Genomic DNA, 20,093 nt, shown 5'->3' with positions numbered 1-20,093 from the left:
CCTTGAGGTGCGCTGAAAGCTCATTTATTTGGTACCTTTCCAATTTCTTGGTATAGGCACCTATTGCTATAAATTTGCCTCTCAATACTGCTTTTGCTGTATCCCATAAGTTTTGATATGTTGTGTTGTTGTCTTCATTTACTTCCAGAAAGTTTTTGATTTCTCTTTTGATTTCTTGAATGACCCAGTGTTCATTCAGGAGCATGTTGTTCAGTCTCCATGTGTTTGCATACTTTCTGGGGTTTCCTGAGTTGCTAATTTCCAGCTTCATTCCGCTGTGGTCTGAGAAGCTGCATGGTATGATTCTAATTCTTTTAAATTTGCTGAGATTTGCTTTATGTCCTAGTATGTGATCAATCCTAGAGAAGGTTCCATGCGCTGCTGAGAAGAATGTGAAGTCTGTAGATGTAGGGTTGAAAGTTCTGTAGATATCTGTTAGATCCATTTGGGCAATAGTGTCAATTAAATCTGCTGTTTCCTTGTTGATCTTCTGTCCGGATGATCTGTCTATTTCTGAGAGTGGAGTATTGAAGTCCCCCAGTACTATTGTATTGGAATCTAAATCTCCCTTTAAGTCCCTTAACATATCTTTTAAATAGACCGGTGCCCTGTAATTAGGTGCATATACATTTATAATAGTTACATCTTCCTGTTGAATTGAACCCTTAATCATTATATAGTGTCCCTCTTTGTCTCTCTTAACAGTTTTTGTATTAAAGTTTATTTTGTCTGATATTAATATGGCTACACCTGCTTTTTTTTGGTTTCTGTTGGCATGGAATATCTTTTTCCAACCTTTCACTTTCAGTCTGCATGCCTCTTTGTTAGAGAGATGTGTTTCTTGTAGGCAACAAATAGTTGGGTTGTGTTCTGTGAGCCAGTCAGCAAAACGGTGTCTTTTAACTGAAGAATTCAGACCATTAATGTTCAATGTGACAATTGATACGTAGTGACTTTGCCCTGCCATTTTCCCGGAAATATTTTCTAGTATATGCTTTGAGCTTCCCATGCTCTTTTACTGGTAGGTGTTCTTCCTTTCCCTTCTTTCATATTGATGGCCGTGTTTCTGTGTTTCTGAGTGTAGCACATCTTTAAGTATCTTTTGCAGGGCCGGACGAGTGGCCACAAAGTCTTTCAATTTCTGTTTGCTATGAAAGGTCTTTATTTCACCTTCATTCACAAGTGAGAGCTTGGCAGGATATAATATTCTGGGCTGGCAATTTTTCTCTCTTAGCACCTGTGCTATGTCTCGCCATTCCCTCCTAGCTTGTAGGGTTTCTGATGAGAAGTCAGCTGTGAGTCTGATTGGAGATCCTCTGAGAGTAATCTGACGTTTCTCTCTTGCACATTTTAGGATCTTTTCTTTATGTTTCACTGTGGTAAGTTTAATTACCACGTGTCGTGGTGAGGATCTCTTTTGGTCATGTTTATTGGGGGTTCTATGAGCTTCCTGTACTAGGATATCTCTGTCCTTCTCCAAACCTGGAAAGTTCTCTGCTAGTATCTCACTAAAAAGGCCTTCCAATCCTTTCTCTCTCTCCATGCCTTCAGGAACTCCTAGAACTCGAATGTTGGTTTTTTTAATAGTATCCTGTAGATTCCCAACAATATTTTTCAGGTTTCTAATTTCCTCTTCTTTTCTTTGGTTTGACTGTATGTTTTCCTGTGCTCTATCTTCTAAGTCCGATATTCTCTCTTCTGCTTCACCCATTCTGTTTTTAAGGCTTTCTAATGTGTTTGTCATTTGATCTATTGAGCTCTTCATTTCATTTTGATTTCTCTTGACTATTACACTTTCCTGTTCTACTAGTTTCTGAGTTTCATTTTGACTCTTCCTTAAAATTTCATTTTCACGAAAAAGATTTTCAATCTTGTCCATTAAGGATTTCTGTAGTTCTCGGATTTGCTTTTGAAAACTTCTAAATGTTCTTATCATAAATTTTTTGAAATCCGTATCTTGCATTTCTTCTATCTCATCATCTTCATACTCTTGGCTTGGGGTGTTTTGCTTATTTGGAGGCATCATAGTGTCATCGTTGATCTTGCTCCCTCTATTTCTGTGTTTGTTACTCGGCATAGTTAATTCTTCTTGCGTCACTGTGCGCTTTTTTTTTTCTTTTTTTTTTTTTTATACTGTGTCCGTGTTAAGTGGACTGCCTGCTGTTGGAGGAGCCTTGGAGGCTTGAGATGGGTGCGGCCTGAGAGCTCTGCCTGGTTCTTCCAGGTTAAGGGTGTGCAAAGGTGACACCCTCAGGTTATGCGTGGTAAATCTCTCTCTTTTTATTTATTTATTTATTTTATTTATTCAGGGGGTAAGTAACACTGCAGGTCAGGGCTGTGCAGAATTGATGGTATTTAGCTTCCAGTCTTTGGCTCCTCTGGACTCCCACTGGGTTGCCTAGGCTACTGAATTGTAGTGACTCAGTTCCTTAACTCTCCCCCACTGATATGTAAATCCAAAGAGGAGGCCTGCTCTTTGTCTCTTGGGAATTCTTCAAGTCTTGCAGCCTTGTAACCTTTGCAAGGTTAGGGGGAAGAGAAACCCCGAAGCTTTTTTTTTTCCTTCTTTCCGGTAGTGAGTTTGCTGCACTTTCCGGCCCCCCTCTAGATTCTGACCCCCGTTTCCCCACCAATGTCTCGGGTTATTGAGCTCACCTCCCCTTCCAGCGCCGATGTGTGGACTCGGAGCCCTGAGCGTCTCAAGTCTCCCCGCTGTTTTCTGTGTGGCGTGCACTCTCCTTGGAGCACTGTCGCGCAGACCCTGGGGCTTCTGCGGCTGGGTCCCGCGACTTTGCTTCTGTGCGGTGGGCGACCTTGTTCTCCCAGTAGGTCGTCCGATTCACGCCTGCTCCATTCAGAAGGGTTTCCCCTGCAATTTTTGTTTGGTTCTATTTTCTGCGGCTACCGTAACTCCCCTTTTATTAAACTAAATTTTCCCGGACTATCGGTGCGCGCCCTCACTATTCCGCCATCTTGGCTCCGCCCCCCCCGACAGGGAAGTCCATTAATGTTTAATGTGACTATTGATACATAGTGACTTTGCCCTGCCATTTTCCCGGAGATATTTTCTAGTATATGCTTTGAGCTTCCCATGCTCCTTTACTGGTAGGTGTTCCTCCTTTACCTTCTTTCATATTGATGGCCATGTTTCTGTGTTTCTGAGTGTAACACATCTTTAAGCATCTTTTGCAGGGCCGGACAAACGGCAGCAAAGTCTTTCAATTTCTGTTTGCTATGAAAGCTCTTTATTTCCCCTTCATTCACAAATGATAGCTTAGCAGGATATAATATTCTGGGCTGGCAGTTTTTCTCTTAGTACCTGGGCTATATCTCGCCATTCCCTTCTAGCTTGTAGTGTTTCTGATGAGAAGTCTGCTGTGAGTCTGATTGGAGATCCTCTGAGAGTAATCTGACTTTCTCTCTTGCACATTTTAGGATCTTTTCTTTCTGTTTCACTGTGGTGAGTTTAATTTACAAAATGTCGTGGTGAGGATCTCTTTTGGTCATGTTTACTGGGGGTTCTATGAGCTTCCTGTACTAGGATGTCTCTGTCCTTCTCCAAACCCGGAAAGTTCTCTGCTAGTATCTCACTAAAACTCCTTCTAATCCTTTCTCTCCATGCCTTCAGGAACTCCTAGAACCCGAATGTTGGGTTTTTTAATAGTATCCTGTAGATTCCCAACAATATTTTTCAGGTTTCTAATTTCCTCTTCTTTTCTTTGGTTTGACTGTATGTTTTCCTGTGCTCTATCTTCTAAGTCCGATATTCTCTCTTCTGCTTCATTCTGTTTTTAAGGCTTTCTAATGTGTTTTTCATTTGATCTATTGAGCTCTTCATTTCATTTTGATTTCTCTTCACTATCACACTTTCCTGTTCTACTAGTTTCTGTGTTTCATTTTGATTCTTCCTTAAAATTTCATTTTCACGAGGGAGATCTCAATCCTGTCCAATAAGGATTTCTGTAGTTCTCGGATTTGCTTTTGAAAACTTCTAAATGTTCTTATCATAAAGTTTTTGAAATCTCTATCTTGCATTTCTTCTATCTCATCATCTTCATAATCTTGGCTTGGGGTGTTTTGTTTATTTGGAGGTGTCATAGTGTCATCGTTGATCTTGTTCCCTTGATTTCTGTGTTTATTGCTTGGCATGGTTAATTCTTTTTCCCTCACTGTGAGGTGTTTTTTTTTATATACTATGTCTGTGGTAAGTGGACTGCCTGCTGTTGGAGGAGCCTTGGAGGCTAGAGATGGGTGTGGCCTGAGAGCTCTGCTTGGTTCTTCAGGGTTATGGGTGTGCAAAGGTGACACCCTCAGGTTATGCATATTAAATCTCTCCTTATTTATTTATTTATTCATTTATTTTATTTTATTTCATTTTTTATTCAGGAGGTACGTAATACTGGAAGGCTGAGCAGAAGTGATGGTATTTAGCTTCCGATCTCTGGCTTCTACCCAAAGAGTCTGTGTAGGCTCAGTTTCTCCTGCAGACTCCCACTGGGTTGCCTAGGCTACTGAATTGTAGCCTTAACTCTCCCCTTTTATTATGTATATCCCAGCTCTTTGTCTCTTGCTCGCCTTTGCAAGGTTGGCAGAGAGAGAAACTTGTCTGTATCAGTACCCCCCCACCTTTTTTTTTTTTCCTTCTCTCCTGTAGTCAGTCTGGTGAACTTTCCCGCTTCAAAGCCCGCTTCCCTCTAAAATTCTGTCTGCTGTTTCCCCACCAATGTCTCCGGTTACTGAGCTCACCTCCCCTTCCAGCACCGATGTGTGGACTCCAAACCCTGGGTGTCTCTCCTCTCCCCGCTGGTTTCTTTGTCACATAGACTCCCCTTCCTGCACTGGCACTCAGACTCTGCGGCTCCCAGGTTCGGCTTCCGCATGGTGGGCGACCCTGCTCTCCCAGTAAGTCCTCTGAGTCACAGCCACTAGATCCGGAAGAGTTTCCTCTGCAATTTTTTCCTGATCCTTTTTCTGAGGCTACCGTAACTCCGCTTTTATTAAACTAAATTTTCCCAGACTATCGGTGCACGCCCTCACTATTCCGCCATCTTGGCTCTGCCGGCATGGAATGTCTTTTTCCAACCTTTCACTTTCAGTCTGCATGCATCTTTGTTGGAAAGATGTGTTTCTTGTAGGCAGCAAATAGATGGGTTTTGTTCTTTAATCCATTCTGCCAGTCGGTGCCTTTAAATGGAAGGTTGAGTCCATTAACGTTCAATGTGACTATTGATAAGTAGTAACTTTGCCCTGCCATTTCCCAAAGCAATTTTCTAATATATGCTTTGAACTTCCTGTGATCTTTTACTTTTAGGTTTCCCTCCTTTACCTTCTTTCAAAAAAAATTTTTTTTGACAGGCAGAGTGGATAGTGAGAGAGAGAGACAGAGAGAAAGGTCTTCCTTTTGCTGTTGGTTCACCCTCCAATGGCCACCGCAGCTGGCGCACCACGCTGATCCAATGGCAGGAGCCAGGTACTTCTCCTGGTCTCCCATGGGGTGCAGGGCTCAAGCACTTGGGCCATCCTCCACTGCACTCCCTGGTCACAGCAGAGAGTTGGCCTGGAAGAGGGGCAACTGGGACAGAATCCGGCGCCCCGACTGGGACTAGAACCCGGTGTGCCAGCGCTGCAAGGCTGAGGATTAGCCTAGTGAGCCGCGGCACTGGCCAACCTTCTTTCATATTGATGACCGTGTTTCTGTGTTTCTGTGTGTAACACATCTTTAAGCATCTTTTGCAGGGCTGGACGAGTGGCGACAAATTCTTTCAATTTCTGTTTGCTATGAAAGGTCGTTATTTCCCCTTCATCCACAAATGAGAGCTTAGCAGGATATAATATTCTGGGCTGGCAGTTTTTCTCTCTTAGCACCTGTGCTATGTCTCGCCATTCCCTCCTAGCCTGTAGTGTTTCTGATGAGAAGTCTGCTGTGATTCTAATTGGAGATCCTCTGAGAGTAATCTGATGTTTCTCTCTTGCACAGTTTAGAATCTTTTCTTTCTGTTTCACTGTGGTGAGTTTAATTTACAAAATGTCGTGGTGAGGATCTCTTTTGGTCATGTTTACTGGGGGTTCTATGAGCTTCCTGTACTAGGATGTCTCTGTCCTTCCAACAATATTTTTTAGATTTCTAATTTCCTCTTCTTTTCTTTGGTTTCACTGTATGCTTTCCTGTGTTCTTCTAAGTCCGATACTCTCTCTTTTGCTTCACTGACTCTCTTTTTAAGGCTCTCAAACTGTTTGTCATTTGTTCTATTGAATTCTTCATTTAATTTTGATTTCTCTTCACTATCACAGTTTCTTGTTCTACTAGTTTCTGTGTTTCATTTTGATTCCTCCTTAAGATTTTTTTTTCACCAGAGAGATTTTCTATCCTGTCCAGTAAGGATTTCTGTAGGTCAAGAATTTGTTTTTGAGAACTTCTTAATGTTCTTATCAATTTTTTGAGATATGTTTCTTGCATTTCTTGCATCTCATCATCTTCATAATCTTGAATTGGGGTGTCTTATTCATTTGGGGGCATCATAGTGTCTTCCTTGCTCTTGTTTCCTCAGTTTCTGCATTTGTTTTTGGCATTGTGGAGATATTCTTTGTTTTTTTTTTTTTTGCTGTAGTGGTTTTTCTCAATTATACCATAACTCTAGATTAAATGGACTGTCTGCTTTTGATGGATTCTTAGAGGCTGTGATGGGTGTGCCCAGAGAGCTCTGTTTGGTTCTTCAGAGTTAAGTTTGTGCCAAAGGTGACTCACCCAGGTTGTTCTCTCTCTCTCTATCTCTCTTTTTTTAACTCAGAAGGGAAGTAATTCTGTACAGCTGAGTGGAATTGAGGGTAGTCGATGCATGAAATCTGGCCCCTGTGGGTATAATATCCATCTGTTCTACCCCAAGGACCACACAAAGGGTCTATGCAGTCCTCAGTGTGCTCTGAAATATCTCCGCAGAGTCCCTCCGGGTTGCCAAGGTTACCACCGAGTTTGTGTGCTCCGTGAGTTCTCTCACCCACCTTCAGATTTTCACAGTCTCAGTTCATTAGCTCTACACCTTCACTAGGTCCTAACCTCCTGTTATTTCTCCCGACCAGAGTCAGGTTTTTCTGCTTGGCTGATGGTGGGCGTCACTTTATGCATGTCCAAAATGGCGCCTGCTCTTTGTCTTGCTTGCCTTTGTAAGCTGAGGGGAGACAGAGGCTCATGTCCATGCTGGTTCCCTTATTTATTCATTTTTCTCTCCTCCAGTCAGCCTGCTGAACTTTCCCCAGTGGGGCTTCAAGGCTTGTTCCCTCTAGGCTCTTTCTGCCATTGTTCCCACCAATGTCTCAAGCTACTGAGGTTTTTGTCTCACCTCCCATTCCAGCACTGGTGCGCAGACTCTGTGGCTGGGCTTCTGAGCCGTGGGCATCCTTGTTCTCCCTGTGGGTCCTCCGTGTCATATCCAATTGATCCATAAGAGTTTCCTTTGCAATTTTTTTCCTGACCCTTTCCTTGAGACTACAGTAACTCCACTTTTATTAAACTATCTTTTCCTGGACTATCAGTGTGCACCCTCACTATTCCACCATCGTGGCTCCACCCAGGATATTATTTTGATTATTTTGAATTTGCTGTGATTCCCTTTATGGATTAGCATATGTTCAATCCTAGAGATAGTTCGTTTCTGTTGTCATGTAATATATTTTTCCCTCTTTTCACTTTCAGTCTGCATGCATCTTTCTTGGTATGACATGTTTCTGGTAGGCAGCAGAAAGATGGGTTTTCTTTTTTAATCCATTCAGCTAGTCTGTGTCTTTTAACTACTGGGGAGCTGAGACCATTTACATTCAGTCTGATATTGCTAAATACTGTGTTTTCTCTGTCATGTTTCCTTAAATAGACTTGTTTATGTATTTTGGATTTTGTTAGTATTTTGCTGGGCCATTTTCTACATTCATCTTCTTTCACAGTGAAGTTTCTGTTTCTGTGTTTCTGTGTGCAGCACATCCTTGATTCAGTGTTGTAGGACTGGGTGTGAAGATACAAATTCTTTCAGTTTCTGTTTGTCATGGAAAATCCTTATTTCTCCTTCATTCATAAATGATAGTTTTGCAGGATACAGTATTCTGGGTTGGCAGTTTCTTTCTCTTAAGCCTTGTAATATATCGCCATTGTCTCCTTGCCTGGAGGGTTTGTGATGAGAAGTCCAGGGTGAATCTAATTGGATTAACTCTGTATGTGATTTGTCATTTCTCTCGTACATATTTTAAGATCTGTTCTTTGTGTTTCACTGAGCTGTATGTTGCCACAGTGTGTCGTGGTAGATACCTTTTCTGATCGTGTCTGTTGGGAGTTCTATGTATCTTTTTTACTTAGATGTCTCTTTCAATCTGCCTATTGTGGAAGTTTTCTTAAATAGTTTAATTCAGAAGGCCTTCTTATCTTTTCTCTCTTTCCACACCTTCCAGAACTCCTAGGATCCATATTTTGTATCATTTGATAGAATCTTGTAAATCTCCAACCATGATTTTAGTTTCTAATTTCTTATTCTTGTGTTTAGTCTGACTGTATCAGTCCCAGAAGTTGTCTTCTGGTTCTGATACTCACTCTCCTATTTCATCTCTTTGATTTCTGAGAGATTCCATGGCATTTTTAATCTGGTCAACTGAATTTTCCATTTCTAGCATTTCATTTTGGCTTCTCTTTAGAATCTCAATTTTTTTTGGAAGTGCTTTTCTTTCAGACCTTGAATTTGTTTCTGATTGTTTCTAAGTAATCTGATTATCAATTTTCTGAATTCATTTTCTGGCATTGTTTCCATTTCTTCTTCAGTCTCCATCACTGAAGATTTATATTGCTCCACTGGCAATTTCATAAATTGTTCCTTATTATTATTCAAGAATTTTCTTTTGTTCTTCAGCACTTATGATTGGTTTTATTTAAAATGATTTCCCTCTGCTATGAGCTACTATGTACCTGTGCCAGTGCCAGTGTAAGCACACAGCCCCATCTCCTGCAGCTTTGTTATATCTGGGTCCTTATGGAGGCAGGTGCCAGGGCTTTAGTGTAGTAAGCTCCACACACTAGGGCTGGGCTCCCTTCTCTCTTGTTTGTAGAATGAACTTGGGTTTTAGTTGCTTAAAATTATTCATTATTGTACAACTTGCATGATGGGGGGATGTCACTTTGAATTGTTGTGATTGTCATTCCCTAGTGCAGTGTGTTGTGATGTGGCCCCTGCAATCAATATGGCTTTACCCCACTGCTTCAGCTCCAGCTGGGGGCATGGGGAAGACACCAAGGGATCATGGTATGTTCAACCTCTCTGCCCGTCCCCGAGAATTTCTTCTTCCCTCTTAGAGCTCCAAGTGCTGCTCACCAAATTTCTCCACTCATCAGCGTCTGCATCTTCATCAGCCCACAACCTCTCACCTGGTTTGCTGAGAAAACAGCACCTGTCTCCTTGCTGGGTCTCCACACCACTCCTCTGCACTTTGGGCACCTCTCTACTTCCCCCTGCATGGACCCAGGAAATCTCTGGTGGTTTCCTGGGCTACCACACATGTTATTTTCATTATTCCACTGCCTGCTTGTATTCCCTTTACTCACTGATTATCTGTTTTCCCCTACATGACTCAGAACATCCCACTGCTATACCGCCATCTTGCCCCACCCTTAATCATGTCCTCCTTCCAAATTTTTAATAAAACTTAATCTCCTGGGTAAATAGTTTGCTGAGATGTTTTAGGATCTGACACTGGGAGAACTTTGTGACCACACTACATCAATGTCTTCTGTACCTGACCTAAATTGATAATATGCTTATTTTGAACCTCTGAATCAGAGTATGTCAGAGGTGAGGGGAGGCCTTCTATATAGCATATCATACAGACTAAGCTTTAAGGCAGTCTTCGGTGCTATTCTTATCCTGATAAGGGCAATAGGCAATAGTTTAAACTGTGTTTCAGAGGTCTTCTGGCAAAGGTTAGCTAGGATTTTATTAAGACTCTGATTAGCCTTTTCAATTTTACCCAAAGACTGAAATCTCCAAGAGGCATGGAGATGGTAAGAAATTCCTAGAGTAGCAGCTACCTATTGACTTATTTTAGATACAATTTAGTTTTAGATAGATTTAATTCACTTTGGAGTGACTGTGGGAACAACACAATAGAATATTTTGAAACAATTGTCTCATTAGCCCTGAGGCCTTTAACCATGCTGTACTCCATATATGATCTTAAAACATACAAGATAAAGTATTACAGAGAGACATGGATCTAATAGTCTGTGTTTAAGAAACTTAATTTTAAAGCACATAAGGATAACAAACCTCTTCCAAGCAATAATGGAGTTGGACATTTAGGCATAACTAACACTTATAAGACTGAAGAATATCCAATACTAGAACACACTAAAACAAAGTAAATCTTTGAGACCAAGTTTTGTTTGTTTGTTTGTTTGTTTGTTTGTTTGTTTGTTTGTTTGTTTTGACAGGCAGAGTGGACAGTGAGAGAGAGAGAAAGAGAGAAAGGTCTTCCTTTGCCGTTGGTTCACCCTCCAATGGCCGCTGCGGCCGGCGCGCTGCGGCCGGCGCACCGCGCTGATCCGATGGCAGGAGCCAGGAGCCAGGTGCTTTTCCTGGTCTCCCATGGGGTGCAGGGCCCAAGCACCTGGGCCATCCTCCACTGCACTCCCTGGCCACAGCAGAGAGCTGGCCTGGAAGAGGGGCAACCGGGACAGAATCCGGCGCCCCAACCAGGACTAGAACCCAGTGTGCCGGCGCCACTAGGCGGAGGATTAGCCTAGTGAGCCGCGGCACCGGCCCCGAGACCAAATTTTATAAGTAACTCAGATAATACAACTTTGCGGACTAAGGCTCTGCGTTTGAAATTAGTGCAGTGACTCCTCTTGTTAATTTAAAGATTAGCACTCTTATGTGTGATATCAGTAATCACCCAAGAATCTTGACATGAGCTGTCTAGGCTATGGAAGACTTTTGAATCCAAAACTCTGTCAGTATTTAGACAAGGCCATAAGAAAAGTGGAAGTTCTTTCTTCCCTTCAGAGGAAAGTACTGCAGTTTTTGCTGGCCACTTCTTTCCACTAGGGTCTCACTCACAGAGATCCCTCGTGTAGGGACAATTTTTGGAGAAGTGTTCTGGATTCCCACATCTAAAATACTGTCATTGACTTTTCAGCCAGGTCAGAATGACTTAAGGGCTGATGCTGAAGCCACGGAGTGTTTCTTCAGCAGTTGTCAATCTGTGAGTCTGCTATATGGAATTTTTCCCAGGTTGGAACATTCTTTCCTCTTTAATCCTATCTATATTGCCACTAAACACTTTTTTTTGATAGGCAGAGTGGACAGTGAGAGAGAGAGACAGAGAAAGGTCTTCCTTTTCCATTGGTTCAGCCCCCAATGGCCACTGCAGCCGGTGCACTGCGCTGATCTGAAGCTAGGAGCCAGGTGCTTCCTCCTGGTCTCCCAAGCGGGAGCAGGTCTCCCATGTGGGTGCAAGCACTTGGACCATCTTCCACTACCCTCTTGGGCCACAGCAGAGAGCTGGACTGGAAGAGGAGCAACTGAGACAGAATCAGGCACCCTGATCAGGACTAGAACCTGGTGTGCCGGTGCCGCAGGTGGAGGATTAGCCTATTGAGCTGTGGCTTTGGCCACCACTAAACACTTCACATGCTACTTTTGCCTTCTACCTGATGGGTATTTGGGGTCCCATGTAAAGTTTTCAAACTGTACCCTTAGAAGTGGGTCCAGTTTTTTTTTTTTTTTTTTTTTTTTGGCAAGATGGTGGTGTAACAACAGGGAGGTTCACTCTAGGCTCCGTGAACTTAGCAAGGAAAAAGGTGGAAAAGGTACACTTTCAGGGGAAAATTGCAGCAAGAACTGCAGTGGAAGGTTTTGCAAAAGCAATGGAAATGGTCTGGACCTGAGTAGAAGATGCAGACCTCCAGAAACAAGCATGGATCATGGGACATAAACACAACAAAACACCCAGGAACCTCCACTGGCCAACAAGGTGACATCAAACTGCACTGACTCACACCACTATTTTTTTCGTGGTTTATAAAGATAGAATCTTTCATTAATGGTTCAAGAAATCTTATGCCATTCTGTACCTGATTCCTCAAATGAAACAACTGTTGCAAAAACTAAGAGCTTTGAATTTTCTCTTAATATATATAAAATGAATTAAAAGCTTAAAACATTACATTTTAGAAATTAGTTCAGCTCAAAATAAGTATTTATTGTTCTTTTTTATAAAGCTTTTATTTAATGAATGAATTTTTCATAGGTATAACTTTAGGAATATAATGGTTCTTTCCCCCATACCCACCCTCCCACTTCGACTCTCATTCCATCTCCTTCTCCCTCTCCCATTGCATTATTCATTATGGTCCCTTTTTAGTTTAATTATATACCCAGGACCAATTTTATAACATGTAAAGATTTCAACAGTTTGCACCCACTCCCACACACAACATATAAAGAACAGTTTGAGAACAGTGCACAGTGACTTCTGCAGTTCCTTTTCTAACTTATTTATTTATTTATTATGCAGTAGAGTTACAGACAGTGAGAGAGAGAGGGAGAGGTCTTTCTTCCATTGGTTCATGCCTCAATGGACATACGGCCGGAGCTGGGCTGATCCAAAGCCAGGAGCCAGATGCTTCTTCCTGGTCTCCCATGTAGGTGCAGGGGCCCAAGGACTTGGGCCATCTTCTACTGCTTTCCCAGCTGCAGCAGAGAGCTGGACTGGAAGAGGAGCAGCCGGGACTAGAACCTGGTACCCATATGCGATGCTGGCACCGGAAGCGGAGGATTAACCTACTGCGCCACAGCACTGGCCCCTTCTGCTGTTCCTTTAGCAATTAACACTCTTATTTATGACATCTTTGATCACTCGAGGCTCTCGCCTTGCGCTTCCAAGGCTATGGAAGCCTTTTGTGACCATGGAATTCATCAGTATTTGGACACAGCCATCAGTAAAGTGGAAGTTCTCTCCTCTCTTCAGAGAAAAGTACATCCTTCTTTGATGGCCCTTTCTTTCCTTGAGGGCTCAGAGAGATCCTTCATGTGGGCTATTTTTTGCCACAGAGTCTTGGCATTCCATGCCTGAAATTCTCTCACAGGCCTTTCAGCCAGACCAGGAAGCCTTAAGGGGTTTTTTGATTCTGAGATCAAAGTCACACCGCTGTTGATACAGTTGGAGGGACAGCCTAGTAGACTATGCCATTTGAGTCTGAGCCAGAGCCATCAGGGGGCTGGGTGACTGTTCATCCAGATGGGGGAAGGAAGAAGTATGTCTCTCCAATTCTTCCCCCTCCACACCAGCGCTTTGCAGCCAGCAGTGAGAAGGTGGGCGCCACCTCATTCACAAATAGGTAGCAGCTGCCCCAGCTCTTCTGTGCACACACAGTAGCTAGAGAAGACCATTGGCAGGAGAATCCAAGGCATCTGAAACAAACAGATCTGTCTCCACCTAGTCATCAGGACAACAACACCAGCTCCACTGCTACCAACTGGCAATGGATGGGGAGAGGGATCCATCCCCACCAAAGGGAAGTACCACCCTTGGGGACTCTTGTACCCACCCAACACAACTGTGAAAGGAGTAGGGCTGTGGCTGGCAGGTATAGTGCAGACTTGTGATCCTGGGATTTTAGCAGGGGAAAAAAATCCATATTCCCTACTGACTCTGAGTCTAGCTGGGGGTATCGAGCCTGATCTGACCCGGTGAAACACACATGGGCAGCAGCTGCTCAGGGATCCCCCACCACCCGGGAACCTCTCAGTCGCCTATGGACAGGACAGACTAGTGGGGTAGAATGGACTCTCTTGCACTCCTTGACCTTGGGAAACCCTGGGTGCTGGGGTTGAAAGAACTGTAACTGTGTGAGAGAGGTCAGGTGTAGCTGGGGTTTGGGGAAAGCTCTTGTTGCAGAGCCATACTCTTACAACTCCTTGATTTCCAGGGCAGCTCATTGCAGCTGGAACAACTTGTACAGGGAGGATTGCACTGATCATTCACATGGATGAGTGTTGAACACACTGGGAACTATCACTGGACATGCTCAGTTTGAAGAGGAGGAGGTGATTGAGTGATCACACCAACAGGTGTGACCTTGTCCCGCTTCTGTTAATAGAAGGAGAGCTACCACCTGCAGTTTGAGTGTTGCCCTGTGTAGTTGCTCCACCATGGAGCACTGAGCAGAACCCCCTGGACAAACCCAACACATATCTCTCAGTATTCACTGAAAGCACAGACATTCCACTAAACTACAGAGGCACAGCTCAAAAATAAAAGCCATCGGGGGAGGGGGAGACAATTAACTCCACAAATACCTAATAAAAAGCAGAAATTCAAGAAACAAGAATAAGGAAGACACCATGATCCTCCCCTGCAAAGGACCACAACAACATTTTAAAAGCAGAATGTGAAGATGAAGAGATTGAGAAAATGCTGGAAATGGAATACAAAATTTAATCATAAGATTACTCAAAAGCAACCAGAAGCAAATCCAGGAACTAAATAAAACCAAACATGACATAAATGAAAAATTTTACCATGAAATTGAGATTTTGAAGAGAAATCAAAATTAAATACTAGAAATGAAGAACTCAACTGATCAAATAAAAAATGGGTGGAAAGCCTTAAGAGCAGACTCAACAAAGCAGAAGAAAAGATATAGAATTAGAAGATAAGTCTTTGGAAATTCTACAGTCAGACCAAAAAGCACAGGAAAGGAAAAAGTAGGAGATAGAAAACTTTAAACAGTGTTGTATATCTATGGGATATTATCAAATGACCCAACATATGGGTCTTAGGTGTTCCTGAAGGTGTGGAAAGAGAGAATGGACTACAAGGTCTATTTAGTGAAAAAAGTACAGAAAACTTCCCCAGTTTGGAGAAGGAAAGGCACATCCAAGTACAGGAAGCACACAGAACTCCTAACAGACAAGACCAGAAAAGATTCTCACCACGACACGTTGTAGTCAAACCCTCCACAGTAAAACATACGGACAAGATTCTAAAATGTGCCCAAGAAAAACACCAGATTACTTTCAGAGGATCTCCAACTAGACTCACAGCTGAGTTCTCAACAGAAACCTACAACCTAGGTGAGAATGGCGAGTTATAGTCCAAGTCTTAAGAGAAAAGGAGGCCACTGAGGCTGCAAGCGCAATGGCTGTGGGCGAGAGAGTACAAGTCAGAGGGCAGGCAAGAGAAATGTGGGAGTGGAGGGCAGGCAGGTGCAGGGTAGCCACAGCTCTCTCCAGGCCTCTTATTCACTTCCAAAAGTGGAGAGGTTACATTGATTGACAGGTGGGTGGTTACAGGTGAGACTACAGGGGGACAAGAGGGTTTTGGTATCCAGCTCAGGAACCTAATCTTATCTTCCTGCTTAGGCCTGTATCAGAGGAAGCCGTTAGGATTTCAGCCAAGCAGGCGCTCAATCCAATCCCTAATCTTTGGTGGCCTGAGCTAGAAATCTCTGGTAATAAAAATTCAGCTGATTTAAGCAAACAGAACTTAAGGAGAGACAGAGAGTATAAAGATTACTTCAATAGGACACAAAATCAATGTCTCTGGTCTGTCACCAAAATGGGAAATGAAAAACTTGAATATAGAAATTAGCACATGGAATTATCTAATCACTTGGAACAATTTTAACAAAATCAGAATAGTGGAAGAGAAGAGAGCTTACTGCAGTTGGCTAGGAAACTGATAAAGGGTTACCAATTAAACAAAAACTATTAAAAAGATATGTCATCATTTAAAATTAGAGATTAAGACTATTTAAAAATATTTTCTAATTTGTATGTATTTCAAAATTCTCATTACTTTAATGGAGGGTCAGATTCCAATTTTAGGTCACTTCTGTATCCAATGATTCTTCCTTTTATAACCTTCTGTGACTTTCTCATACTTTATGCAGCTTACTTATACATTTTTATCTTCTCTGTTCCAGTCTAGAGTGGACTAACTGTTAGGATAAATTCTTTCAAGCCATGTCTTTCCTTTATTTAAAAATCTGCTTTTATCTTAACCTTTCTTACTTTTATACTTGTGGCCTTAATATTTTAAACCTGATTCCAGTTATATCTGAGCCAACTTCTCATGCATGAGATTATCATTTACCAAAGGCATCTTTTTAGATCTTAAATTGAATTTGAGTCCACCTTTTACCCCACCCCCACCAAAAAACACTTTAGGCCAACAATGGCTAGTCAACAATCAGCTACCTGGGACTGTGTCTGAAACAAAAATATGTTCAGCCCACTACAAGAGAGGTTCCAAGGTTGAGAACCAGAGGCCAGTGTGCCACAAGCGAGTTACCCACTGGAGATTGTTCACCATTATGTTGGGTTTACTGGGGAAGGACATCCATTAAAGCAGAAGGACATCCCTCTGGTTGCAGAGAGAGATCAGTTAGGAGGAGAATCTGATAGGTGACAGAATAAGGGGCAATCCAAATGGATCTAACATATCTACAGAACTTTCAATCCTACATCTAAAGACTTCACATTCTTCTCAGCAGTGCATGGAACCTTCCCTAGGATTGATCACATACTAGGTCATAAAGCAAGTCTCAGCAAATTTAAAAGAATTAGAATCATACCATGCAGCTTCTCAGACCACAGCGGAATGAAGCTGGAAATTAGCAACTCAGGAAACCCCAGAAAGTATGCAAACACATGGAGACTGAACAACATGCTCCTGAATGAACAATGGGTCATTCAAGAAATCAAAAGAGAAATCAGAAATTTTCTGGAAGTAAATGAGGATAACAACACAACATATCAAAACTTATGGGAAACAGCAAAAGCAGTATTGAGAGGCAAGTTTATAGCAATAGGGGCCTATATCAAGAAATTGGAAAGGCACCAAATAAATGAGTTTTCAGCACATCTAAAGGACCTAGAAAAACTGCAGCAAACCAAACCCAAATCTAGTAGGAGAAGAGAAATAATTAAAATCAGAGAAGAAATTAACAAGATTGAATCAAAAAAACTACAAAAAATCAGCCAAGCGAGGAGCTGGTTTTTTGAAAAAATAAACAAAATTGACACCCCATTGGCCCAACTACTAAAAAAAGAAAAGACCCAAATCAATAAAATCAGAGATGAAAAAGGAAACATAACAACAGACACCACAGAAATAAAAAGAATCATCAGAAATTACTACAAGGACTTGTATGCCAGCAAACAGGAAAATCTATCAGAAATGGATAGATTCCTGGACACATGCAGCTTACCTAAATTGAAGCAGGAAGACATTGAAAACCTAAACAGACCCATACCTGAGACAGAAATTGAAACAGTAATAAAGGCCCTCTCAACAAAGAAAAGCCCAGGACCAGATGGATTCAATGCTGAATTCTACCAGACATTTAAAGAAGAACTAACTCCATTTCTTCTCAAACTTTTCAGAACACTCAAAAAACAGGGAATCCTCCTAAATTCTTTCTATGAAGCCAGCATCACCTTAATCCCTAAGCCAGAGAAAGATGCAGCACTGAAAGAAAATTATAGACCAATATCCCTGATGAACATAGATGCAAAAATCCTCAATAAAATTCTCACCAATAGAATACAACAACACATCAGAAAAATCATCCACCCAGACCAAGTGGGATTTATCCATTGTATGGTTCAACATTCGCAAATCAATCAATGTGATTCACCACATTAACAGACTGCAAACAGTTCAAAGCTTTACTTAATGTATACTAAACTGATCTTCTGTAAAAAAAAAAAAAAGAAAGAAAGAAAGAAAAAAAGAAAGAAAAAAAGAAATAAAGAAAGAAAAAGAAGAAGAAATTATCAATTCCCAACTTGACTCTCACTGGGATTAAACATGACAATAGGTCTGATCTGATTTCATCATCATTTAAAAAATCATCTATTATTTTTCACTTTATGTTTCTGTGTGGGAGCAAACTGTTGAAATCTTTACTTAATGTATGCTAAACTGATCTTCTGTATATAAAGAGAATTGAAAATGAATCTTGATGTGAATGGAAGGGGGGAGGGAGAGGAAAAGGGGAGGGTTGTGGGTGGGAGGGATGTTATGGGGGGGAAGCCATTGTAATCCATAAGCTGTACTTTGGAAATTTGTATTCATTAAATAAAAGTTTTAAAAAACGAATAAGGGGCAATTAAGGAGTAGATATGTCAAAAAATAATAATTAACCTGGTGAGCCTCTTGGTTTGAATGACCAGTAGTAGACTTGATTATTACTGTACATATGTTGAGAGAGATATTTCCCAGGGTAATGATACCTTGGGAGGGGCCAGTTAATTTTCTTTCCATCCCCTGTGTAGGACATTGCTGGGTAGAGGGCTTCATAGGTTGGAGATGCCTGAAATTTCTCCCAGGAATTTACAATATGGGGAGATGCCAAGGTGGCTAGATTAAAAGAGAGAGGGCAAGGTTCTGTCTCCATGAAATACTGGTGAAGAGATTTTTGCTGCCACTAGATAAGACAGGGAAAAGTGACATGGACATTAAAAAAAAAAATATTTATTTATTTATTTCCATGGCAGAGTTACAGAGATGCAGAGGCAGGGAGAGGGAAGGAGAGAGAAGAGAGAAGGGAAAAGGAAGGGGAGAAGAGGGGAAGGGAGGGGAAGGGAGGGGAGAGGAGGGGAGAGGAAGGAAGGGGAGGGGAGGGGAGAGGAAGGAAGGGGAGGGGAGGGCGGGGAGGGGAGGGGAGGGGAAGGGAGGAGACGGGAGGGGAGGGGAAGGGAGGAGAAGAGAGGGGAGGGGAGGGGAGAGAGGGGAGGGCCAGAGCTGGGCCAATCCAAAGCCAGGAGCAGGAGATTATTCCAGGTCTCTGCAGTGGATGCTGGGGCACAAGGACTTGGGCTATCTTCCACTGCTTTTCCAGGCCACAGCAGAGCTGGATTGGAAGTGGAGAAGCTGGGACTCAAACTGGTGCACATAGCAGGATGCTGGTACTGCTGGCAGTGGCTTTACCACTATGCCACAGTGCCAGCCCCCATGGATGATTCTTTGAAGTGAAGGTGTCTAGGATTTACCACTGTTCTAGAGTTTTTTTCTTTGGTAGCTCTGCCAAGTATAATTTTGGAGATTGCTGCAACAGAGATTTTCTTTGTGGGAGACAGAATTTACATGTAAGGCAGAGTAGCATTGTGATATTGCAGTTCCATTTTTGTTAAATTTTAGGGTTTTCAGGTCTAAAGAAGGGGAGGAGGTCTCTCTGCATCTGTCTGTTGGCCAGACCCTGTGGCACATTGAATTTAGATGTGTGCCTTTCCTCCTGAAGTTTAGGGTGACTGAGGGTGGCCTTGAGAGTGTCTGGGGGTGACCAACTTGCTGTAGGTTTCATGCCTGGCCTTTTCCAGAGCTAAGCAAAGTCTCACCTTCAAACTGAAACTCAGAGTCCTCTATATTTAGTTTGAGGAAGTTGATACAGCAGCAGCATGTGACAGGTGGTTAGACAAAGAAGTAGTTCTCAGGCACAGAGTGAAACAGTATTAAAATCTAGAAGACCTTAGAAAACATTATACCTAGTGAAATAAGCCAATCTCAAAAGGGCAAATACCATATGTTCTCCCTGATCTGTGATGACTACTAGAGCACCTACAAGGTAATCCATAGGAGTGAAATTGACACTTTGAGAGGTGAAGACTTTGAACAGCCCTTGTCTCTGCTGTTGAGGAAATGTTTTATTTTTTCATACTATTTGTTGAGTTCTTTACTTAGTATAGAGTTAATCTTACATGCATAAAGTTCATTGAAAATAGATCTTAGTTAAAAAATAAGAAAGGGAGTAGGAGAGGAAGGAGGAAGAAGGGTGAGAGGGTGATAGGGAAGGTGGGTAGGGTGGGAAGAATCACTATGTTTCCAAAGTTGTATTTATGAAATGCATGTTGTTCGTATACCTTAAATAAAAGGCTTCAGGAAAAAAAGAAAAAAATTAAAGCAAGAACTAAAAGGTTGTAAAAAATGAAAAAGTTTTGTTATATATTGTCAAATATCAAAAAAAAATCTAGAAGCCCTTGGAAGGCAGCATGAGAGTCTCCCAGTATGTGGGCCATGGGTTTCCTGCCAACAGAAGCCTTGGCTAACATGCTCCTGTG

This window comes from Oryctolagus cuniculus, chromosome Y (assembly GCF_051225735.1).
Source record: "Oryctolagus cuniculus isolate XC-2025 breed Fujian yellow rabbit chromosome Y, ASM5122573v1, whole genome shotgun sequence".
Classification (NCBI taxonomy): Eukaryota; Metazoa; Chordata; class Mammalia; order Lagomorpha; family Leporidae; genus Oryctolagus; species Oryctolagus cuniculus.
This window is presented reverse-complemented; position numbering follows the sequence as displayed.